Source organism: Podarcis pityusensis, assembly GCF_964106645.2.
Source record: "Podarcis pityusensis genome assembly, chromosome: 7".
In the NCBI taxonomy this organism is placed as follows: Eukaryota; Metazoa; Chordata; class Lepidosauria; order Squamata; family Lacertidae; genus Podarcis; species Podarcis pityusensis.
In genome coordinates, this window is record NC_138031.1 from 21,424,987 (window position 1) to 21,445,720 (window position 20,734).

The 20,734-nt window shown below is 44.7% G+C and overlaps 1 protein-coding gene across 4 annotated transcripts in view; it reads right to left on the reverse strand.

The window, feature by feature from the left end:
• Window positions 1-9,487, reverse strand: part of OXR1 (oxidation resistance 1) — a 224,462-nt gene extending 214,975 nt beyond the window's left edge. For 3 of the 4 annotated variants that reach the window (XM_081012561.1, XM_081012563.1, XM_081012560.1), the window contains exon 1: window positions 9,313-9,487. The gene's annotated coding sequence lies outside the window, so the exon portion shown is untranslated. The remainder of the gene's footprint in view (window positions 1-9,312) is intronic. The other variant, XM_081012562.1, reaches the window with a different exon arrangement.
• Between the last annotated feature and the right edge of the window lie 11,247 nt (window positions 9,488-20,734).

Consider the following 20,734-nt stretch of genomic DNA (forward strand, 5'->3'; position numbering starts at 1 on the left):
AAAATTGCAACTTTTTTTATTACAATAATATAATAACCTAGAAACACTCCAATAATGAATCCTTAATAGCCCAAACCTTTTCACTAAACCCATTTTGACACATATCCCTGTTATTCAGACCGGTGGCAAGGAACTTTTTCCAGCTTGAGGGCCATATTCCCTTACATATAACTTTCTGAGGGCCACGTGTTACCCGTGAAAACAGCCGCCAAAACTGGGCAGGGCCAAAGCAATATACACACCCCATTCACAAATTCCCCACCATTCATATACATCAGCACACATCCCATTCATCTTCTTACTTAAATGCACTCAGCACAAATAATCACAGTACTGGGATTGGCTCATCTACAATTTAGCTTGAAAACTTTTCAGCTGATATATCTGTGTCTTGATGCAAACCTTCATGTTGCATCCTCACAGCTGTAATTCCATTAGGATGTTTGTCTCTCAGAAGCTTCCATAGTCTGTGCGATGGGCACAATTCTCAGAATGCTCATGGGGGAGAAAGGAGAAGTGGAAGGTGTTAAGTTAGCAAAGTGTGCTCTGCTCTGGTCTGGCATGACCCCTTGTTAAAAACAAGCTATGAAATTCTAGTTCACAACATTACAAAAGTCAGCCGTTTTTATCTACCGAAAATTTCTAGCCATGAGCAACCCTGCAGGGGGTGACGTTTGCTTTTGACAACACACTGCCACAAACGATCATGAATGCAATGTGAATATAGTAGAAAGAGTACTTTTAAGAAAAACAAAATCTGCACTGAAAAAAGACTTGAAGACAAAAATAGTTCACTATTCTGTTTCTCCAAAGAATTGTTACAAAAATAATAGAGATGCAACACACAGTATTTTCCCCTGGTGCTGTTTCGCCATCATTGCAATTTTCTGATGAAGACATTCACCATGGTCATTGCTAAGTTGTTGAGGAAGAAATCCAAGTGGGAATGGGGAAACTGTTAGAAACTGGCTACCAATATAATACTTTCATACATCTGCTTCCATGATTAAGCTCTGTAACTTTGCATACTTTGAATAGATACTTCCAAAAATTATACAGTTACTTTCTGTAGTGAGGTTTTCTTCTTCTTCAAGGAATTCCCTTCATAGGGGAGTGTTGTGTGAATCAGGTTCTCATACGCTTTGTCTGAAAAGGGCTTAGTACTAGTACGCCGGCAAGTCAGACAGTAAGTCAGCGAAAGGCAAGGTCTTGATTTCTGAAAAGCCATTCATGTTTGTATATTACCATGTTTATCGTTGCGACAGGGAAGGTTTACTTACAATTGGAGGAGCCAGCAGGGATTGTGTTAAATTAGGCGATTTTATTTCACTCTAACAGCATTAACTAAAGTGGCTTTTCTTGGAAATTAATTGTGAGAAATGTTGGCACCTTGAGGCCTTCGTCTCTAGATACATAAGTTTACATAAATCTTTCATTCAACAGAAAACACGTTGTTGGTGGAAAAAATGAAGGGCCTAGCTAACTTGATGTGAAAGCTATATAATTATATAGCAATAGATGTGTTTTGCCATTAGTGGCAAAAATTTTAATGGGTGGGGAATAATTCCCATAAAGGAAATAAACCTACATCTTAGGTCAGGCTTCCTCAACCTCGGCCTTCCTGATGTTTTTGGCCTACAACTCCCATGATCCCTAGCTAGAAGGACCAGTGGTCAGGGATGATGGGAATTGTAGTCTCAAAACATCTGGAGGGCCGAGGTTGAGGAAGCCTGTCTTAGGTCATACCACTCCAGGTTGTGGGGGTGGCACAGCTCACCTGACTGAATGCACCCCACACACAAAAATGATCCCTCTGCTCCGAAATTCAGATCAGGAGGAAAGTTTCTTATCCATCATATCTGACTCCTAAAGCGGTATCATACCATTTGAAACTACCCCCAAGAACTCTTGGGTACGTTACTTTGTTAGGGGTTCTGGGAGTTGTTAAGACACCTCTATTCCTCTCACAAAGTTACAATTCCCATGGGGGTTTAACAAACAATTCCTCTTCCTAGGATATGTTTGATGAGCTGCTTTAATGGGCTGCAACACACACCTACTGCCTTCAAGCTACCTGGAGAACTGCAGAGACCAGTACCTGTGACAGAGATTACAACAGCCCACAGACCCTTTCCCCTGGTTACAAACTTTAATAATACAGATGCAGTTACTGTTGGAAATAAATCAAGGCGACCTTCTTAGAAAAAGAAGTCTGGTTTTTTTGTATTTAAGTCATCCAATCCACAGCTCCAATTTTTTCAATCAAGTACTAGGAATGCTCTATAATAAATAGTTATAGAGCGCTAATGCCCCCTTATTTTATAAAAAAGAAACATTGTGAGAATGAAACTAAAATAATGGTTTAAAGCAAAGGTGTGTAGAGCTTCACTCAAAACGTAAGTGTTCACAGAAGCAGAAAAATCAGAGTTAGGTTTGACAGACTGTGTAGGAGGAAACCTATGCATGAGCAAGATTTTCGCAGGTAATTGGCACCTGAAATATCAGCTATTCTCTCATACGAACGGACGACTTAGATATTATCAAAATCAAGCTCAAATTAATAAGAGCAATACTAGTGTAGGAGCTAAACATTCCCACGGGGGTGAGAGAATCTACTGAGAACATAAACATTTTTTTATTGTTTCCAGGGCAGCTAGATTTAAAGCCCCATGGCACCCTGGATTGCAACCTGTAGAAGCAATTTTTATTCATTAAGGTTTATGAAGACTTCAGGTTCCATAGGGCAGCACAACCAGCAAGCTAATTGAAAGAGGATTTAAGGGGGGCTGTTAACTCTTAAGAGTCAACATAGCGCCTGCTATTGTATTATTTTACGAGAGGCATCCATCTAAGCTGCCAGAATCACATACGTTCACCTAATTAAGGAACATTACTGACACTGTTGCACCCATACCTCTTTTTCTATTAAAGAGGACACGGTTTTCTTCTTGTTCATGGTAAAGGACCCCTGGACGGTTAAGTCCAGTCAAACTTGACTATGGGGTGTGGCACTCATCTTGCTTCAGGCTGAGGGAGTCGGCGTTTGTCCGCAGACAGCTTTCCGGGTCATGTGGCCAGCATGACTAAACTGCTTCTGGTGCAATAGGACACTGTGACGAGTGCCAGAGCGCACTCCTTAAAAGCCAGAGGTGTTTCATCTTCTAAGTTCTCAAATCCAGGAGGTAATAAGATGGCCTGTAATGTACGGACCTGAACTCCCCTGGAAGGAGCAGGTTCATAGCTTGTGGGTGTTCCTGGACCCAACATTGGCACTTGTGGCCCAGGTGGCCTTAGTGGCTAGGATTGGCTATTTCCAGCTACAGTGGCTTTTGGACAGAGATGACTTGGCCACAGTACCCCTTCGCTCTGGTTAACTTCAATATTCAATTGTTTTTTTGCAATGCCCTCTATGTGGAACAGCCACATAAGATGATTCGGAAATATCAACTGACTCAATAGGCAAAGAGCAGGTTGCTGGTTAGGGTTGCCTTTAGAACCCTGTTCTAAAACAGCCATCGGCTATTAAGTTTTCAGAGCTAATTTTCAGGCCCAGCTGAAGGTGCTCGTGCAAGTGCGTACGTAGTGCCCTAAATGACTTTGGCACCAAATATCTGAGATACTGCCTCCTTCTCTACAGACACCCTTAAGATCAGAAGACGGGACCTTTTGACAGTTCCACTCCACAGGCAGTGGCCTGGGGGGAGGCATTTTCTATGGCAGGGGTCAGCAAACCTTTTCAGCAGGGGGCCGGTCCACTGTCCCTCAGACCTTGTGGGAGGGCTGGACTATATTTTGAAGAAGAAAAAAATGAACGAATTCCTATGCCCCACAAATAACCAAGAGATGCATTTTAAATAAAAGGACGCATTCTACTCATGTAAAAATACACTGATTCCTGGACCATCCGCGGGCTGGATTTAGAAGGCGATCAGGCCGGATCCGGCCCCCGGGCCTTAGTTTGCCTATCCATGTTCTATGGCAACCCCTATATTTGACTGGCGGTGGAAGTTCCTGTCTGTGCCCACTCCTAAAGAAATAGGCTCTAGGTACTTTGGACTGGGGGACACGGGTGGCGCTGTGGGTTAAACCACAGAGCCTAGGACTTGCCGATCAGAAGGTCAGCAGTTCGAATCCCTGCGACGGGGTGAGCTCCCGTTGCTCGGTCCCTGCTCCTGCCAACCTAGCAGTTCCAAAGCACGTCAAAGTGCAATAAGATAAATAGGTACCACTCCGGCGGGAAGGTAAACGGCGTTTCCGTGTGCTGCTCTGATTCACCAGAAGCGGCTTAGTCATGCTGGCCACATGACCTGGAAGCTGTACGCCGGCTCCCTCAGCCAATAAAGCGAGATGAGTGCCGCAACCCCAGAGTCGGCCATGACTGGACCAAATGGTCAGGGGTCCTTTTACCTTTACCTACTTTGGACTGGAACAGCTTTCGGCCAGTTGCCAATATTCCCTTTTGGGGGAAGGCAGTGCAGAGAGCTCTGGTGGAGCAGCTGCAGGCATTTGTGGGGGATGAAGCTTCTTGAGATCCATTCCAATCTGTGTTCATGGAACCAAGTCGGCCTTGGTTGCCCTGCTGGATGAGATTTGCAGAGTGTAGGATGGGGCACTGCTACCTTGCTTCTGCTTCTTGATCTCTCATCAATGGTTGATACTGTTGACCATGGTATGCTCCTGGACCGGTTCCAGGAAATGGGAATTAGGTGCACTGGATTATGGTGGTTCCAATCCTACCTTCAGGAGCAAGCCCCAAGAGTAGCATTCGGAGAGTACCTTTTGGCCCCCTGGCGACTACACTACAGAGTGCCACGGGGGACAATCTTATCTCTGGCGCTATTTAATATCTACATGAAGTCTTTGGGAACGGTCCTTAAGACACTTCAGGGTGAGGTGCCATCAGTATACTGTCTTGGTTAGACAAGCCTACCCAGATGCTTAGAAAGTTTAGGTAATTTTAATCTGTTTTAGTATTTCAACTTTTGTATGCTTTAAAGTATTGGCTGTGAATTTTTCTTGGTGTTATTGCTTTCTCTTTTTTGCAAACCGCTTTGAGGTTGTTTTCATTCCTGCTTTTAGTTATGTCTTTTATGTTTTTTTATTTTGTAATTTCATGTTGTGTACTGTCCTGAGATCTACGGAGTAGAGGGCAATATACAAATTTAATAAATAAATAATTCAACATTAGCTTGTTTTTGAGATTTTTAATTGGCAAAGGGTAGGCAAGTAAAGGAAGGATTCTCTCATTTCAAAATGTCTAGTGTTACCTAGCTTAGCTATTTTATTTTCCTTAGGGGGGAAAATATATTCAATCGTACTCTGAAATTGACATTGATTAATACAAAGTGGATGTGCTTATAGGTATAGCTGGGGGTCTCCAAAACTTATGAAGCATGTGAAATTTCCAATTCACCACTATTATTACAAGCGGGACCCACAACAACATACTGCATTCTTAAGTGCCTACTTTCCAACTTCTCCTATTCCAGGGATACTCCATTCCATTTCTGCCTTCTGTATGGTTTCCAATTCCCCCTACCACCATTAGTCATCATTGCATTGCAGGGGGTTGGGCTAGATGACCCTTGGGGTCCCTTCCACCTCTACAACTCTATGATTCCATTTCCACTATACATGCCCAGTCTGCACTGGCCCATGTTGGGATTCCTGCACATTGAGGACTGATCTTTTTTCTTTTCTTTTTGTATTTCTACAGATCTTCTGGTTCTACCCAAGCCTGGTGGCATCCCATTCTCATGCTTGGATTGTGTCATTTTCACTCCACAATGACCAACACCCTGAAAACTGAGATCAGTATTAAAATACAAATTAACTTATAACATGTGGGGCTACCTTTGAAAAACCTGAAAACTACAACTAATCCAGAATGTGGCAGCTAGACTGGTGACTGGGCCACCGAGAAAACATAACACCGGTCTTGAAAGACCTACACTGGCTCCCAGTACGTTTCTGAGCACAATTCAAAATGTTGCTGCTGACCTTTAAAGTCCTAAACAGCCTCGGTCCAGTATACCCGAAGGAGCGTCTCCAACCCCATCGTTCTGCCTGGGCACTGAGGTCCAGTGCCGAGGGCCTTCTGGCGGTTCCCTCGCTGCGAGAAGCCAAGTTACAGGGAACCAGGCAGAGGGCCTTCTCAGTAGTGCCCTGTGGAACGCCCTCCCACCAGATGTCAAAGAGAACAACTATACCAGACTTTTAGAAGACATCTGAAGGCAGCCCTGTTTAGGGAAGCTTTTAATGTTTGACAGACTATTGTATTTTAATATTTTGTTGGAAGCCGCCCAGAGTGGTTGGGGAAACCCAGCCAGATGGGCGGGGTATAAATAATGAATAATTATTATTCTTATTCTTATTATTACAGTGGTACCTCAGGTTAAGAACTTAATTTGTTCTGGAGGTCTGTTCTTAACCTGAAACTGTGCTTAACCTGAAGCACCACTTTAGCTCTGCCACTATTCTTCCACAGAGCTCAATGGCAGCAACTGGGAGCTGAAGCAAATCTCCCATGCGCAGTCTACCCACTTTCATATGGATGTTCCCATGTGGGAATTCCATTTTTCTGGTACAACATCAGAATGTGACAGAAGCGTGAGCTCTATTAAATGTAGCTCCTGTAAATCCAAAAACGCTCAATATAAGCACCTATTTATAGGAGGAGCGATTGCTCTGAATAAGCCGGAGATCTGAAGCACAAGTAGAACTGGATCAAGTAGAACAATTGCGAGTTCCAAACAGGCATTTCTTCTTAAGGCACACTCCTAGCAAAGCAGCAAACGAAACATCCTGCAATTCTCTTTACAAAGCGCACATTACCATTAAATTGCTCTTTAATGAGACAGATACTTTAAGCATTACACACACAAAAACCCCAAACATATTTCAAAGGTAAAAAGAGGATTCCCCTCATTTTAAACCAGACATGCCATTTTTAATCAAAGACAACTACATTTTATAAAGAGGCTGTCAACCTTAGTTACTAAGTAATTACAGCCCAACAACAGGAAAAAAGCTTAATTTGCCTGGATAATGTATGCTATTTAATGTGATACTGTATATCCATTGAATGTTAATACTTTTTAAAAAAAGTTAAATGTTACCATCCCACGGCTATAGTTGGAAAACATATTTAACAGTTAATTAATCATGCAGTCACCACTATTAAATATGCAATGTTTATTTCCTGGCTGAAACAGCTCCATTTCATTACACTGACAAGCAAAGTGATGAGTTAATATGTATACTTCGACCCTCTCCCTGAACAAATTAGAAAAATATATTAAGTCACCCCCTCTGAAAGTTTCAGGTGAACTCACCACCCAAGATGATGTGTTTATACCCTCCCACACATATATGTATGTGTGTGTAATATACATATAAACATCTCTCTCTTCTGCCCACCGCTGCCCCCAGGTATCTGTTAATCTTATGCAGCGAAAACAATGAGACTTGTGGCACCCTAAAGACTAACAAATGAGTTGCAGCATAAGCTTTCGCAGGCATTGTCCTGTGTTGCAGGTATACTGTCAACATACATAGACATATTTTTTGTAACTTCATTCAAATTCAAAGAGCTGTTTCGATCCATCTTTCACTGTGCCATGGGTGACATCATGTTTGGCCTCTTCCCACCGGAGTTTACTTCTCCCAAACAGCTCCAGTGCATTAATGATGTTAAAGTCTGCCTTCAGTAATGGCAGCTATGGCACAATAGCATCACTGGTGTAGTCATCTCAGCAGATATGCATATTTCAAGAGGCTGCTCAATGGAGAAAGAATGAGCCCGGTGCAGGGGTGCATTTCCAGTGGCAGAGCAAGGCACAGAAGCTGAGCGGCTCATTGGCAAAGCAGCCTCACTCCAGGAGAACAGCAATAAGAACCAAGGGACCGCTTAAGATGGCAAATGAATTAGGGTTCAAAAAAATGAAAAAGCAAAACCACCAGCACCACCACCACCCCAAAAAATTCTTGCAGACAGCTGGAGCATGCTAATTTCTTCTTAAGGGAATTAGGCTGGTTTGTGAATGGCAGCGTTGGCTGAATATTAAGGGAGGAATGAGGGAAGGCAGACGGCACCTGCATGTTCTCTCATTCATGGGGGGCGGGGGGGACCTTGACATTTCCCCAAGAAAGCTGTGAGAGAAAAACCCATGGCAGTGGAACACATGCTGCTGCTGATGTCTCACCAAAAGGCTTTCCAGACACCCACAGGCTTCCAGCCTGGCAGAGATGTGCAAAAATAAACAAACGCCAAGCCTCTGAGCCAAAATCAGAAGCTTCCTCATGCACACCACCTCTGCAGTCCCAGCCTGACTCCCAAACCCATCCTTGGAAGCACTGCTGACACACAGGTACATTAAGCAGGGGGCTGCCACGCTCACTTCCCTGCGAAGAAAGGCAAAAAGCAGGCACCTCCGTGAGCCCATCCAGGTTGTGCTGGTGTTTTAGAAACATTTTTTTAAAAGTGCAGGGCTGCTGATCTATACACTGCAGTGCAAGGGTAGCAGTGTCAGTAATTCGTCCCTGCCTTTCTCCCCTAGTTCTCTTGGTGCAAATGTGTGTGTTTGTGGGTTTAAACCAGCTTCAGTCTCCAAAAGGGAGAGAAAGAGAGAAAGAGCGCACAAGGACAACAAGAGCTATCACATTGCAAATGCCTCTTTCTCTCCATCCTGGCCCCCTTGGTCAACCTCTCACCACTGAGCCAGACTGCCTCTTCCCCTTAATGCCTAGTAAGTTCCTACTGCCCAAGCCTTCAATTCAGATCAGCACCATTAATCCGCTTCTCCCCCATCAGTGCCGGGTTCTAATCCTGGCCCATTCTGCTTCTGCCCCGATCCTCCCCTTGGCCCGCCGTCCTACATCCCTCCCTCTGCCCTTTTCCCCTTAGAGTCCCATCTCTCTCTCTCTCCATCCGTCCCGAGTCCCCTCCATCCCTTCTTCCCTTCCTCCCCGCAGGAAAGGAAAGGACGGCGGCAGGATAGGGAGCTTCCTCCTCTTCCTCTTCCTCCTTGACAAAATAATATATATATTAAAAAAACAACCTGTCCAGCCCAGACTTGAAGGAAATTATCCACCCCGCGCCACCGTCGCAAGGAAGCGTCAGGAAGGACGCTCCAAGCGAGCGCCCCTGTCCCGAGGAAGCAGGAAGCAGCCAGAGCATCGCTGCGCCCTTCGGATTGGAGAGCTGGCGGCCGGCTCCCCGTCCCTTGCGCCCCAGCGCCGGGAGCTTCGGGGACTGCAGGGCATCAGGAAGGCAGGATGGAGGGACCCTGAAGAAGCAGAGAAGAAACTTACTTGCCAGGAGGAGGAGGAGGAGGAGGGGGGAAAGAGCGGGCTGCGCTCGCCGCGGCTGCTTCACTGCGCCCCGCAGAGCATGGCGCAATCGCTCGCCGGGCGCCGCCGCCGCCGCCAGCCAGTCAGAGCGAGCGCGCGAGCACACGGCGGGCCGGCTCCTTGGCGCTGAATGGGATGAGCCGAGCGCGCAGCCGGGGCTCCGGAGCCGCCGAGCAACATTCAGGCATGCTCAGTCGGCTGACCTTCTCGGTGTGGGAAGTACCACTGCGCGAGGAAGACGGGGAAACAGGGAGAGGGAGGGGGGAGAGGAGGGGGAGAGTCGAAATGGATGCTACCATCAGAGAGAGAGAGAGAGGCGAGCTAAAAATAGACGCAGGCGAAGATGGGTGGGAGGAGAACGAGAACAGCTGGAGCTTAAAGCGGCAGGAGCCGGTCTGCAGGAGCGCCTGCCTCTCTCTCTCTCTCTCTCTCTCTCTCTCTCTGTTATGAAGCCAGGGCCCATGGGGCGGGGAGGGGGGCGGCGGGGTGGCCTACAAATGGGACACTCACAGCGACCTCGTGGAAGGGGTGCTGCAAGTTAAGGAAATCGGCTCCCCGAGTGCTTAAATCGAATAATAACTCCCCACTCTCTCTCTGTCTGTTACACAATATCTTTCCTCCCTTTATTTAAACAGAAAGGGGGCTTCAGAGGCCATAGGTATTTCCTACTAACAATATGCATTAATACAGTGGTACCTCGGGTTACATACGCTTCAGGTTACATACGCTTCAGGTTACAGACTCCGCTAACCTAGAAATCGTGCTTCAGATTAAGAACTTTGCTTCAGGATGAGAACAGAAATCATGCTCTGGCGGCGCGGCGGCAGCAGGAGGCCCCATTAGCTAAAGTGGTACCTCAGGTTAAGAACAGTTTCAGGTTAAGAGCAGACCTCTGGAACGAATTAAATACTTAACCCAAGGTACCACTGTATTAAGTATTAGCAGCGCACTAGAACATCTTTAGCTCAATTAGCTTCACGGGCACATAGCAAGGTGCTTGGTCACACTGTCGGGGCATCGATCCCAATATTGTCTGCACTGACTGGCAGAGGCTCTCCAGGGTTTCAGATGCAGATGGAGATGTCGGGGATTGAACCCCCAGGACGTTCTGTGTGCAAAGTAGATGCACTCGTGCTTTGCTACACAGTTGTCACTGCACAGTTAATCCCCTGCCTTTGCTCGCGTTCAGGCAAGGTTTGAATTGTGTGCTTAATACCCTATTCTTAAACCTCTTACATGGAAGGAACGGCCTTTGCAAATCATGAGCTTTTTGGGTGCAGATGTCGTTATTTGTCGGAACGGGCAACCTTTCTCAGCTGCGATAGTTTGGTCACTGGGAAATGCGATTCCAACCCTCTCCCTAACTAACTAGCTTTTGCGAATGTCACAGGCCCATAACAGGTGGTGATGGTGATGCTGCTGCTGCATAGACCTTTGTGGGGTGCTATTATTATTTGCTGAATTTGTTAAGTTGCTTTTATCTTGCCCAGGGCAACCCAAAGCAACTTGAAACCAGTGGCGGAGCTTCATACTCCGGCACGGGGGGGGGGGGGGCAGAGAGCAGGGGGGAGTGGGGCTGGGGCACGTCCTGGGGGCATGGCTCCCAGCACAGGCGGGGGAGCAGCCTCAATGGCACCCCACCAGGATCACGCTGCCGGGGGGCGGTGTGCTCCCCCCCACTCCTCTTCCTCCGCTAGTGCTTGAAACCAACCAACCAACAGACAAAACCCTCCACATACAGTGGTACCTTGGGTTACAGATGCTTCAGGTTACAGACTCCACTAACCCAGAAGTAGTACCTCAGGTTAAGAACCTTGCTTCAGGATGAGAACAGAAATTGTGCTCCGGCGGAGCGGTGGCAGTGGGAGGCTCCATTAGCTAAAGTGGTACCTCAAGTTAAGAACAGTTTCAGGTTAAGAACGGACCTCGGAACGAATTAAGTTCTTAACCAGAGGTACCACTGTAGATACATTAAAACTAAGGGGAGAAAGGAATTAAATAAAAACACCCTCTGCTTTTTCTCATGGCCACCCTGACCTCAGGTAACAATGGCACAGAAAGTGGGGCCTCAGGATGTTCACTGTGTGACAACATATCAGGTGCACAAGATGGAGCCAGCCAAAGGATTACGGCCCCATGCTAGGAACAAGCTCTACAACAGTGCTCCATAAACATTAAATGGTAGACACCAGTCACAATCTGCAAACTGTAAAGTCCAGTGGGCTACTATTACTACTATCCTCTTGAGATGCCTCTATAACATAATCTTAGTTTCATCTGCCTGAAGATGTCATAAGATAGGTAGTCCAGCTGAATGACCTCCTAGAGTTCCTTCCATTGCTGAGAACATAAGGCAACCCTGCAGATCAGGCCCACTGCCCATCTCATCTTGCATTCTATCCAACCAAATGCCTGTGAGAAGCCCACCAGCTGGATGTGAGCCCAACAGCACTCTGTCTGCCAGATTCCCAGCAACTGGTACCCAGAGGCATAATGTCTCTTGACAGTGGAGGTAGAATTTAATAATCACAGCTAGCAACCACTGACAATGCAATACTGTGGTAAGAGTTATTTAGTGCTTTTCTTCTAGGAAAAAAAGGTGCTGGTACTACATACCCTTGAGTACCCTCAGGGGGGGAAGCATTGGATTTTATGCCCCACTTGGGTGCTTCCAGGAGGCAACTGGCTGGCTACCTTCAGAACAGATTGTGGACTAGATGCACCTGATCCAGCAGGGCTCGTCCTCTGTGATTGTAACCAGGAAAGCCATTTCAACTAAAGCATCCATGACAGATGGTCATCCAGTCTCTGCTTAAAAACCTCCAGTGAAGGAGAGTCCACAACCTCCCGAGGGAGTCTGTTGAACTGCTCTTATTGCCAGAAAGTTCTTCCTAATGTTTAGCTGCAATCTCCTTTCTTGTAACTTGAAGCCATTGGTTCGAGTCCTACCCTCCAGAGCAGGATTAAACAAGCTTTCTCCGTCTTCCATGTTGATAGCCCTTTAGATATCTGAAGATGGGTATCATACCCATCCTCTCAGTCTCCCCTTCTCCAGGCTAAACATACCTAGCTGCTTCAACTGTTCCTCATAAGGCTTGGTTTCCAGACCCTTGATCATCTTGGTCACCCTCCTCTCCACATGTTCCAGCTTGTCAACGTCCTTCTTAAATGGTGCTGCCCAAAACTGGACACAGACCACTCCAGGTGTGGTCTGACCAAGGCAGAATAGAGTGATACTATTACTTCCTTTGACTGGGACTTGTGGATGCAGCCTAGAATAACATTAGCTTTTTTTTGCTGCTGCATCACACTGTGGACTCATTGTGTTCCACTAAGACCCCTAGATTCTTTTCACATGTACTACTGGTAAGTCAGGTGTCCCCCACCTTCGCTTGAGAAGTGAAGACTGGTTTGGCTACATTGCTTTGGGATATCACTTATATTTAGGAGGTTTACTGATTGCTCTCTGCAGATAAACCACAATTGCTAGGAAATGTTCTGAAAGGGGACTGCCCTTTTGGAGGATACACGTGCTTAAGTCCTGCTTTCAGGATTCCTAGTTGACTACTGTGAAAACAGGATGCTTGACTAGATAGGTCATTGGCATGATCCAGGAAGCTCTTCTTGTGTTCTTTCTGCCTCTACCTTTGTCTTGGGATGAGGTCCTTAAGCTGTGTGCATGAACAGCAGTTTTGGGAGAAAGGCAGATAGAGAACAGAGTTGAGTTGGTGCTGGAAGCATCAAAGGGTGCAAACTCTTCCCTGCCAGACCTGATGTGGGAGTAGCAGACTTTGGAGTGTTTAAACTTGTACATTTGTGGCTTGTACATTCGTAAAAACCAGAAAATATTACAAAATGTCAGAAGCCTCCTGTGACCTCATTCCAAAGAACACAAGCCAGGTGAATTCTGAACCCCGAAGCTTCTTACTACTCAGAGAACTGGGGAACTCATAACAACAGACTTAGCTTCATCAGCCCAAGAGTTGCTGTGTTTCTGCATAACTGGAAAAAGCACTTTCTCTTGGGTGTCCATCACAGTCCTTGAAATCTACTGGAAATGCTCTTGGAAACAGCATCTGTGTACCAAGTTAGGCCTCAACAAGGACATGTAGAGTGGCATTTTCAATGTTAACTCCCAGATCGCAGAACACTTTCTTTTCTAAGTTCATATGGATAACCCCCATGCCCTTGCTATACTTCCACAAGTCATTTTGGTAAGAGCTGTTTTTAATGGCCAGAGACAAGAGGAATGGCTTGTATTTTTAGTTAATTGCAGTTTAAATTGCAACATTTTATGGTTTGGGTTTTATTTATTGATGCATTGTGCTGCTTTTTGAGCACTGGGTCAGCAGCTTTCTGATTCCAGAAAGAACAGAACAATTATTCACCATCAGAGCATGGATAGAATACTAAGGCATGCTTGCAACCAACAGGACACAGAAGGCAATCCAGGATCAGGTCTGACCTGCTCTCTTTGTTAAAAGTATCAAGGAGTGATGTGATGCAAAAGACCTTTCTTTTGCTTGCTACCCTGATAAGAGGTGCTTCCAGTCCGAGTAGACTATACGAAGGTAGAGGGAGAAATATATTGGTATGAAGGAGCTTGCCTACGTTATCTTATAATAGCTCTGAGATGGCAGTAAAGTTTTCGTTTTCTAGGTGCCCCAAAGTCACTTGTCAGATCTCTTGTATGCTGAACAAAGAAGTCACTTCAAAATCACCCTTGAAATGCTGCAATGAAATTCTTGGGCTTTCAAGCTAGACTCCAATCATCCCATTTCATTGTTCACAGAGGACATGATGGGCGCATCACAAAGTATCTGAAAATTGAGCCTATTTTTGGTTTTCTTCCAAAAGTCTAGACATTGTAAAGCTGTGCGCTCTGGTGTAGCATATTGAGTTCTACCTGGAAAGTTTTGGTTGACGAGGTTTGAAGATGGGGTCTGTGTGTGTGTGTGTGTGTGTGTGTGTGTGTGTTTGGTATCTAGTTGGCAAGTAAACTGCTGTGGGTTGCCGCTGCTGCTTTGGAAACTATTACCTTTACTGTAATGTTTTCAGCACCTGCTAAAACCTTTATTAACTAATTGCTTTAAAACTGCTGGTTTTAATCACATTTTATGCCTATTTGTTTTCAAAGTTTAATCTTGTCTGTATTGTTACTGAATATACGATATAGTTATATGTAAACCACTTATGTTTTCATTGATTAAGCAGTATATAAATCTTGTTAAATAAGCAAATGAACCATGGAATAGTTCTGTGCTTTCATAATAGCATTCATGGCCATAGGATGAATTGATGTGATTAGCCAGCTTTTAAAAGGGGATGGAGCCATCTAGCCTTGGTAGATATATGAAACCTCTAGTCTAGTTTCATAGGTGGCATAGCACTAAATACCCTTTTGGTGGAAAAGGAAAAGCAGAAGAGGACTATTGCCTTCATCCTCTACTTGAGATTTCCTAGAGGCATGTGCTTCAGGAAGAAGGATGTTTCTTTCAGACTAGATGGATTCCTGGACATGCTCTTAGCTAGCACTGTTTCCACTCATGTTTGCCCCATTCTGTCAACCCATACATTTGGTAATGAATGTATATTTCTAAAGGCTACACAAGTCTTCACTGCTCTTTCTCACACAAGGGAACTGTTATTGATCTGAAGCTTTCTACCATTTTTTTTAAAAAGCCTATTTCTTTCCAGGCAGTATTCTAGCAAAAACAACACAATGCTAAACTATCTTTAAATGTCAGAGGTGTAGCTGAGCAAGTCACTGGCAGCATGAACAGCCCTATGGCTCCTTAAATACTCACATATTATTGTGGCATAAGCATTCTTAGATCAGAGCTCCATCTAATTTCAAATGTTCGTGCTGGGCATTATGTAGCCAAATCAGCACCACCCTTCTGTTGGGTGTCAGCAGGCAGGCTTGCAAGAAGCCCACCTTCTGCAGAATTACAAAACAAAAAACCCCAGCCTTTCAAAATCCTTAACATGGGGAAAACCTCAGATATAGCTGAAGGGTTGCTGAGCATACTCACTGGCCATGGAATGTTGACTGCCTGTTGGGAGATGGGGAAACAAAATGGTAAGGACTAGTCTCCTGAAGAGCAGGCATAGGCAAACTCAGCCTTCCAGATGTTTTGGGACTACAGCTCCCATCATCCCTGACCACTGGTCCTGTTAGCTAGGGATGATGGGAGTTGTAGTCCCAAAATATCTGGAGGGCCGCGTTTGCCTATGTCTGCTGAAGAGCAACACTCCACATTGCAACATTTGCAGGTCCCAATTAGATGTGTTTGTTTTGTGTGTGTGTGTGTGTGTGTGTGTGTGTGTCCCCTTTCTGTCTCGAGAACCACTGAGCAAAACCTACATGTCTATTTCCACATACGCTACATGGATTTACGGTTTTGCTCAACATCTGGTTGAGCAAAACCTACATATCTATTTCCACAAACGCTACATGGATTTATGTATTTCTCTTCCTGTATGCATCTTGTGAAAACAAGATGGCGGACTTGATGTGCCACTGGCTTGATTCAACAGCCTCGCCTTATGCCTTTTTTCCCCTGACAGTGATTCCAGCAGTGCTCAGTTTTTTTTGTGGAAGAAGGAACAGGGGCCAAGTCTCTCCATTAAAAAAAAATAAATCTAAACCTTGCTTCCAGGTTTCTCAAACACGTATTTAAGAAGTCTGTCAGAAAACGTGAAGGTGTCAGGATTGTATTCCCCTATTAATTTCAGCACTGGTTCCCAGTGTAAAAACCAACATGGAGTTCTGATAGACGCATAGCCCCAACTTTGATCCTAACAAAGGAACAGTTTGGAAATACTGAAATGCTTAAGACTGAAGAATAATAAGGGAATAATCCTACTTCAATTTGACAGGCTACAATGGTTATATAAGTTTTTAAGTTTCACTATCAATATTCATCAAGTGTGGCTAAAGGAAGTCTCTCTAGGCATGACAAAAATAGAAAAGTTCCATCCACTCTTAACTCGTGACTGCCCAAATCCTGCAACTTATGCCATACTTGGAGCAGAAGTGGACCACAGAGGTCACAGCCCTTAGCCTATAATGTTATGACCACAGCTCAGAAGTTCAAAAAGCTCTGATAGTTGAATGTCCTCCTCCTGTGTACCAAGGACAAGTCAATAGAAGACTCCAATGAATCTGCTTCCTTCACCTCCACTCAATCGGACGGATGACACAATGTTCCATATGACATCATCTCCTCCTCCATCACACAATAGATAACCAACTTTTTAAATTCGCTGTCACAGCATGTGATGATGCCGTCTAGCTTTGCTGGATTTTAAGAAAGCATTAGACTAGTGCATGTAGGGTTGCCTTTTGTTGGAGAAATCTCTCAAAGAGTCTGCATTCATCAGGCACTGCTTGCAAACAAAATGCTGAGCTAGCCATCTAGCAGATTTTTTTAAAGTCTAGCATTAGAATTTCTGAAAGAGAACATTTTCACATGGTGCAAAAAAGGCACCCCATCCTTATAAAATAATAGGTTCATTCAGACTTAGGAAGAGCATTCCAAAAACAGGGTGCATCACTGTGACAGCCTAACCTCTGGTCAGTACCCATGAGCACTGCTAAATTCATACACACACTCTCTATGCCCCCATGACTCCTAATATTTCATTCTATTCAACTCATTAAAATACACATAATGCCCATGGCAGCAACTCCCTTCTGAAGGTTCCTCAAGCTGGAGGTAGGGCAACACAGGCAAAACCAACCACCCCGATAGCAAACAGAGTGTTTTCCCCCTCACACTTCTTCCTCTGGAAACAGCTCCCTTATGAAGGCTCCTAGGGCTGGAGGGTAAGGCAAGGCAGGTGGGAAAAGCCATTACCTGCTGGCCCTCTGTTGCTCTGTTAGTGGCTATGCAGTCACCTGACTCACCACGATTGGGAACAGATGGACTAGATTGATATTTGATTTGATCCACCAGGACTTTAACTTACTTAAGTTCTAAAAAAGCCGGTAATCATTTACTAAATCCTCCGTGTCAACATTACTCAATGGAATGGGAATAAATATATTTGCCCCTCCAAAGGGCACAACCTAGTTAATAATCTACTAAAAAGATCTGTTAAAATAACTCCTTTGTATTTTCTGTGCAAATAACACCCTAAAAATATTATAGCGAAGGTCTTCTGAATTAATAGAGCATCCATTTTGTAACACCCACCCAGAGGGCTTTAAGATTACATTTGGAAAGCAGGTGTTGCAAGATGCAATCTCTTCCAAGTACAGTGGTACCTCAGGTTAAGTACTTAATTCGTTCCGGAGGTCTGTTCTTAACCTGAAACTGTTCTTAACCTGAAGCACCACTTTAGCTAATGGGGCCTCCTGCTGCTGCCGCGCCGCCGGAGCCCTATTTCTGTTCTTATCCTGAAGCAAAGTTCTTAACCTGAAGCACTATTTCTGGGTTAGCAGAGTGTGTAACCTGAAGCGTATGTAACCCGAGGTACCACTGTATTGCCGTAGCAGTTTGCCCATCAATATTGTTGGGGTTTTTTTCTATGGTCAACTAAAAGTCAATTTCCTTCGATGTTTTGTGGCTTGGATACAGGATGCAACAAACTTGAAACAGTATGGCCCTGCAATAGATACAATGCATGGGAAGCCTGTTCATTTGATTGATAGGATGAGTCTGGAAGGATAAGGATAGCTTCCGTTGGGAGTCATGGCACAAAAATTGTAGGGCATAATATACCTTGTCCTTTTTCCTCACTGACTTGGAATATGTTGCTGACTTTAAATACGAAAACAAATGAAGTTGAAAAACAATCACGAGCCAAATGCAGCCCCTTCTCAGTTTCCCTTTCTCTCCACATAACTTCAGAAATATCACGCTAACATAGGGAGTGCACTGTTGTGAAGAGATGTGCCTTATTTCATAACATGCAGAAGCAGCATGTGAGATGTAGGTCAGGGCCAGGTCACAGCTGTGGGCTGAACTTAATTGTTAGATGCTGGGAATTTCTTCCAGAATATCAGCCTTCACTGAATACTCAAAAGATACTGCTTTTTCTATACTAATGCTACTCCCCATAGGAAAAGAGGAGGAGGGGTACATTCTGGTAGCATAAGGCAGAGGCTGGAAGCTTGTGGCCATCCGTAGCGATGTTAGGTTCCAAATCCTTATCAGCCCCTGCCAACATGCCCAATGCTCAGATTTTTTTAATACTACTAATGTTGTTGTTTTTAATACTACTTCACATTTCCAAAGGAATTTCAAAGCAGTGTACAACCTGTCTTAATAATAAAAAAGAACATTGCAAGATATCAAAATAAAACATTGCAAACGAGAAATCAGATACCAATGCAGTAATGATCCACATTTTAAAAAACAGCATAATCAAGAGGAAAACAGCACATCAACTTAAGCATTAAAAAGGAAACGTTGCAAATAGAAATCAAAGATAAATGCAAAAACAGTTCTACATCTACACATAATTAATGACAAAGCAAAATAAATGGAATAGAAGCTGCGTCCACAGTTGAACTGCCCCCATCCCCGCAAAGCACTTTAAGCATGATTTACAACCAGCTCATTCTCCCAACCTCCATCTAGGACAACACAATATTATGCAAACAGCAACATAACCCACCCACGTTAGAGCCAAATTCTACACCAGTTCAGTGAGCAGAATTAAGCAACTTTAGAACACGGGAACAGTTGCAAGTTCAACTCTCACTCTGGGCAGCAAAACCCACACACAGAGCCTGTTATCACCCAATAGTACATCACTTACTGTGTCCTCTATTTTTCCTACCAGAGAAATACAAAATTAAATAGGGTGACCCCAAAGGGCCAATGCCAGAGGCATCCTGCCATAGTCCAGGGGCACTGTTCTCTGGGCTGCGAGTTGGAATGCCAGTCTCTCCTGCTCCTTCTCCGGAATCAACTCTGACTCACTCAGCAACAGTGTCCTGGCTGGCAGGACAACTGGAAAGAGGGCGGGGGGCAGACAAGTGAAATGGCTTCTCCCTTGTCCTAGGGCAGCCTTTCTCAACCTTGAGTCCCCAGATGTTTTTGGCCTACAACTCCCATCACCCCTGACCACTGATCCTGTGAGCTAGGGATCATGGGAGTTGTAGGCCAAAAACATCTGGGGACCCAAGGCTGAGAAAGGCTGTGACCTAGGGGCTCTTGCCAGTAGCAACAGCCAGACAGAACAGGTTGACATCTTCTCAGTGGCCCTCTTGTCTGGTCCGTGGGTTGGAACACCAGTCAACTGGCAGCAGCTGTTTCCACTTTCCCTCTCCTCTGGCATCAGCTCTGACTCAAGCAACAGCATCTTGTAGTCCAACAACAACGGGGGCAGCACAGTCTCCCTGGCCCTGGCCTAAAGATCATGCAAAGTCCCACTGTTAAAATACAATGGCTTTGGCCCAACATCCATTTATGTTTATCTGCTTCATAAAACTTATATACCACTTAATTGAAAACAACAACAACAAAACCTCAAAGAAACCTGGAGTTTCTTTTTGTTCATTTCATCATATGCCTTAACGCCAACTAAGAATTTTGAGCTGCCACCTGTATACTAATTTTGTATAGCATGGAATGGTAAGAGAACCATTCTCAGTGGTTGGATCTGACGAAAGATCGGTCTAGCACTTCTTTCTGAAGTGACCAACCAAATGCCTCTTGGAAGCCAACAAGGCTGCAAATGTGAAGCTCCCTTAAAGTAGCAAATTCATCAAAGTCTGAGCCTGAAATAAAACTTTGACTAGGTATTCTCTCCCTCCCCCCTTATTCTCTTACTGTATGCTTCAATCCCTTAGGGAAAAGATTTTATAGACAACTGAAATAAAATAGGGTCATTTCCTTGGCCTGGGATATAACCAAAATACAGACTACAATTGGGGTATCAAGTACAATACAGAGATGGGGGCACAGTTTTCCCACTGCTAATCTGGGGTCCTTCAGGCAACCTGAGCCCTCCACAGAGCTCCATATGAGAGGCACACAGAGAGACAACCATACAGAGATGGTACAGAGAAACTTGGGTTGTTTATTCAGACAGTTATATTGCACAGGAAAGCAATGTTCAGTTTTCCATGTTTCTAACACCATCTTGTAGCTTATACATGGATCCATTTTCAAGTGATATAGTACAATTACATATCTGAGCTTTCAAGAAACAAACAACTCCTTGATTATTATTTTTTTTAAAAAAATACTTGATGGACAAACATGGGGGAACATGGGGTCTTGCAGATGTTGTTGGTGTCCCATCCACCTATTCCCTAACACAGCCAATGGCGAGGCATGATGGGAACTGTAGTTTAAAGCACCTGGAGGTTCACAGGTTCCCCATCCCTGGTCCAAGTGGACTAAATATTTACTGTAAATGGAAA